Below are 6,000 nucleotides of genomic sequence, written 5' to 3' on the forward strand. Positions count from 1 at the left end.
AAACGAATAACGTTGAACGCAACGCAACCTAACGCGACGTATGAAAATGCCAATAATTGTGTTTTCCCCCGCCTGCGTGATATCAAATCTGTGATGTTGGCAGCACTGTTGCGTCGTTGGTTCCCATTGTGATTACGCAATACAACACTTTGCGTCAATACGTTGTTGCGTCGCTAGTGGGAACCACGCTTTAGTGAAACCCCTGCAATTACAATGACTTACAACAGTAGGACGAACAATCTGATACTCTGCCGCAAATCAAAATATGAGGTATATTCCCAATTTCGACTAGTCTACCATTGACCAAAGAAAATGTTTCCTTAGCTTATGCCTATACCAACTTCCAAGTCATTGCACTGCCTATGTACGAGTGGGCAACAACCCTAATATTAAGTACAAGAACATAATCCGACATTGGATACAACAATGAAATAATATAGATAGGTGCATTATGAAAGACGACAGGTGTATATGAATATGATTGTGATATTTATTTTTTCTTTCACTATATGACTATACGACGCAAGATTTGAGATGGGTTTACCAAAGTTAATTAAGTAAGCCTCTATAATAATCTTAGGCCTCGACATTACTAGTCTATACTATCACATCTTTCGTGCCTGAATAACAAATAATGTATACTTATATAAAATATTGGGGAAATACCAAGAAAAGGCATATAATAGATCACATAAAATAGTAGTATAGCCTCTTCCTAATATAAATACATATTATAATCAATTGTATATTTTAATGATATCTCGAAAGTTTATCATGGTGAATATAGATGTATAGATGGAGAGGGTGCACGGTATACCTGCCTATACGTCGGAATATAGATGTATGGATGGAGAGGGTGCACGGTGCCTGCCTATACGTCGGAATATAGACGTGTGGATGGAGAGGGTGCATGGTATACCTGCCTATACGTCGGAATATAGATGTGTGGATGGAGAGGGTGCAAGGTATACCTGCCTATACGTCGGAATATAGATGTATGGATGGAGAGGGTGCACGGTATACCTGCCTATACGTCGGAATATAGATGTATGGATGGAGAGGGTGCACGTTATACCTGCCTATACGTCGGAATATAGATGTATGGATGGAGAGGGTGCACGGTATACCTGCCTATACGTCGGAATATAGATGTGTGGATGGAGAGGGTGCACGGTATACCTGCCTATACGTCGGAATATAGATGTATGGATGGAGAGGGTGCACGGTATACCTGCCTATACGTCGGAATATAGATGTATAGATGGAGAGGGTGCACGGTATACCTGCCTATACGTCGGAATATAGATGTGTGGATGGAGAGGGTGCACGGTATACCTGCCTATACGTCGGAATATAGATGTATGGATGGAGAGGGTGCACGGTATACCTGCCTATACGTCGGAATATAGATGTATAGATGGAGAGGGTGCACGGTATACCTGCCTATACGTCGGAACATTCGTAACGAATGCTCTCAGCTAATAATTGCAGTCAAGATCAAAGAAATTATCGATGGACGATATCTTCATCTTTACTCAGATGGTCTCTCTCTTAACCATGCTCCACCTCCACCCAATTCCTGGCTACACCCCGCGATTAAACGACAGGTTGTTTGTCGAAAGACAAGTCATGTAGTTCTCCCGATGACTAGATTAATAATACTGAATCATATAGTTTATCAAATTGATGTCCGTTATTGGATGACACATGATGACGCAGTACTGCGCGTATCATATGAAGTAATAAATAGTATGACTCATTCCCAGGTATCAACAATATTATCGATATGTAAGTACCTGGACATTGATGTACGTACCTGGGAATAAGTACCTCGGAACATTGATTATAATATTTTTATTTTTTTTAAATATTATATTTCGTTAAATAATCACTAAAAATAGTGTTTTAACACATGATTTCATTTTATATATAGGCCTAGTAGCTGTATTCAAATAATGCATATAAAGCATACAGAAGCTGCATAATTTTGAAACATGGACATTTTAGGTAATTCTGTAACCAACCCTTACAAAAACAGAAACCAAATCGACCCATTCCAAATAAATTTAGTTAAGATATACTGAAACGACTCACAGATAACCATTCTTTATGTTATACTGTTTTAACATTAAAATGTATTGAACATGATTACAACAGCTGAAATGCATACATTTCAGTTTTTAATTCTGTGACCGTCGGAGTACAGAAACGTGCAGAAAATGAAATCGACCAATGGAGTTGTTATTATACAATATAAATTTAGTTAAAACCTAAAACATGAGCTCTGACAACCTTTCTTCAAATATGTTGTTAATGTATTGGACATGATTAGCACAGCTGAAATACAGATACAGATAAGCAGAAGGATTAAGATCCGACACAGAGCAACATTTTGAATCCATCAACAATAGCTCCATTGTTGACGAAGCTTGGGGAACGCCCGCCGCCGAGAGTTCATTGTCTCCAAAAATGCTCATTATTACAGCCTATATATAATTAATTCCAAATATGGTATAACTGTGATGTGTATTGTACACACACGTTGCAAATATATTTTCCTTGGAGTAAAATGGATTTGATTGTGTACTGAACGTTTGAGAGTTCGAAATATAGGCTAGGAACACCCGTTGCAACCTTACAACGTCAAAAGTGTCTAGCATAATAGCGAGATTTTTTTGGGGGGGAGGGGGGGGGGGGGAGGTGATATCTCTCGATGACCATGCTAGCGAGGTTTTGGGGTTTATCTCTCGGTGACCATGCTATCGAGATTTTGGGGGCTATATCTCGGTGATCATGCAAACGGGGTTTTGGGGGCTATATCTCGATGACCATGCTAACGAGGTTTTGGGGGCTATCTCTCGATGACCATGCTAGCGAGGTTTTGGGGGCTATCTCTCGATGACCATGCTAGCGAGGTTTTGGGGGCTATATCTCGGTGACCATGCTAACGAGTTTTTGGCGGGGCTATCTCTCAAGTTTCAGACATTGTTGTTTGAATGCACGAGTTGCTTGGAGACGAGTGTTAGTTCTAATGTAAGGAAACAAGTTTTACACAATATGTTTAACCGTGGATAAATCCGCTATCTGAAAACACGCTTAATTATTTTTTTAAAATCTCAAATTAAAATTAAACAAACTGATATGCAAATTAAAGAGGATTAGACAGGAGACTAAACTGATGCCAAATCTTGTAATTTTCCTGCCTCCAATTATACAACCTCCGTTATCAATCAACCCGTCTAACAAACCGTGAGAAATTTATCTATTTATTAAAAGTTTAACAAGTGGAACTTCCGTCAAAACTAACTCTTCTTCTCAATGACATCCTGTTGCTTCCAGTTGGTAACTCACCATGGTCCAGCGAATTTGGAAGGGGGAAACAGGTCTTTTTTTACCTCATGTCCCAGTATGACCCTCCCCTGCACATTGATTATAACGATTCCCAACTCTCACCTCCCAATTTTGTAAATATCGCAATAAAAGTTTATAGCCTTTAATTTTAATTGAATATGGAGTGTTCTTTTTTCTTTGGTCTTATTACACGAGTATCCATATTTGCAGCAGGCACCACAGATTCGGCCTGTCTTTTAATATAGTATTTAAATATTGAAACCACGATAATAAAATAACACAAACATTACTAAACATTGGTGAAATTACCGGTAAAAGTTCAGTAGGCCAGAATTGACAGAACAAAAGTTATGTTTACCATTTTAAAAACGAACACAATTGACGTCAATTGTCCCGTAAGAACCATGGCCTGCATTTTATTTAAATTCTCATAATCTATCACAATCCGTGTTTCCCACTTGTGTTTACCACTTTTAACCGACAAATTTAATTCAATAAAACATTAATTGGCAATAATAATTTAGTATTAAGTTTGTTTATCAGATAACCTGTTATAAAGGATGTGGGGAATGTATTCTAGGGCCAATCGAGGCCGGTAGCTGTCTACTGTTTATCAGGAAGGGTTCTGGACCACAATACCATCAATGAAGGCCGATATGATATATAAGTGGCGGAAATATTCAATATATACCTGGAGGTCGTCGATATGGTGCAGCAGGGCTATTTTTAGACTGCAGTGCGAACGTGAAGAAGCAGACGATTTTTACACCTGTGGAGTAAATAAGTTGTGACGTCATATTAACATGTGTCGCAGACGATAAGTGGCACACTTGATATCGATATTACCCTCTTTTACATGTGGCTCGTGCCCAGTGAATTCATATTCAACATTGCAGGGTTAATAATTGTTATATTGTATTAACAATGACGTCTCCTGGGTAAGTGTGTTGGCAAACAGATCATAAACTACCATTCGATTCGCAAATTGAGTTATATCGTCGTGGTAGCCAGGCCCTAATTGGCCAATTGCAGCCCGCCGTATTTGTCCACTTTTACGGGAAATGGGGTAAAAAAAGCAATTCTTGCCTCGTGGTAGACCCTAAGCGTTTTAACCAATTCTTGGTTGTAAATGTACTGTAGGTTTACATGTATTAAATCATACATGCTAGAATTAAGTCCCATAGTATACGGGCAACGTTGTATTCGAATACTGGTAAAGAACACAATCCATCAGGCAAAGATTGCATCAGATAATATTGTAATATTTAAAAAATCTTGAACAGTCGATTTGTTTTAACAATTGTCTTTATGAAGTATATGGTTGCACCCACTGCCCTCTCCTGCAAGGCGGTATAATTCTGATCGGTACGGGAGTCGCAGCAACCGTCAAAATAGTCTAGGCGTGTCGTACCGTTAGTATTTTCGAAACCGTTGGCGTGTCCGTTATCGGCAACGATGAAAGAATCTATGATGAATTGTGTTGGTCGAAAAAAGCTACCGGTACCAGTTTGAATAGACAAAATATACTATCTTGGCAGGTCACAACGTATACCCTTTCGGATTATACACGCAACTAGGCGTACAATGAGGCGTTTGTTGTTTCTGTCAAATACTTGCTGATGTTGTGTTCTAGAGACCTACTACTACCAGTATTCTTTATTCAGTTAATAGAATGTATTGATTGAGTTTAGTCCACATAAAACTTTATACGATGACGTTAATTAAATTATGACCACAAGGTATGGTTCAGTGTAACACCCACCCCACTCCAAAAAAAACCCCACCATTTTTTTACTCATTAAAATATGTTCATTAAAGTATTTTCATAACCTTATTTTATTACATAAAACTTCATTCAAACATAATATAAATACTATGCCTGATTCAGTTTTGTCACAATAAAGAAACTTAAATTAATTTATATATATATATAATATACACTTGCACTGATGAAGGGCTAGTGTTGCCCGAAAGCTCTGCTAACTTTTCTGGCTGTTTACTTTATCGTTTTGATTTAGCTTTTCGCTTTTTTTATTTGTATCTCCATTGAGATCCAGCCACTGATACCCACAGCATTGTCATTTTTTTCAGTAATTTGCCTTTGGATTTATATATAATATACATAAATATTAATTATATATAATATACATAATTATTATTGCGATTCATACCGTACTTATAAAAAAAACAAGCCGAATGGTGATACATTACTCCAAGCAATGATACTCACGATTACATACTTAGGACGTACACCTATAAAACATTATATATTCATTATTTCATAGAGAAATAAGTGCCTAACTTACGGTACTTCTCCGTGATTATATCTATTAAAATAACTCATGGTTAATAATGTAGTGAGGACTAAGGTTATCGTGCGTTTTTAATGCGTTTAATACGAAGAACATGCCCTCCCTAATGACAAGTTGGGATAATACCAAAAATCATAAATATTTAGAAATCAAATTAGTAATTGAAAACCGAATATCTTACTTAAAATTAAATCGACTACTTGACATATACCAGTTACTTGCTAAAAAGAGGGGGTGATTCTTTTGATTTTGGAACCACAATTTACCTGCGAAAACTAAGCCAAAGTACATAGCGCCCTCTCGTGACACACACCTGCTGAGGGGTGACCTCACTTTA

The sequence above is a fragment of the Antedon bifida genome, chromosome 10 (assembly GCF_963402885.1).
Source record: "Antedon bifida chromosome 10, ecAntBifi1.1, whole genome shotgun sequence".
NCBI lineage: Eukaryota > Metazoa > Echinodermata > Crinoidea > Comatulida > Antedonidae > Antedon > Antedon bifida.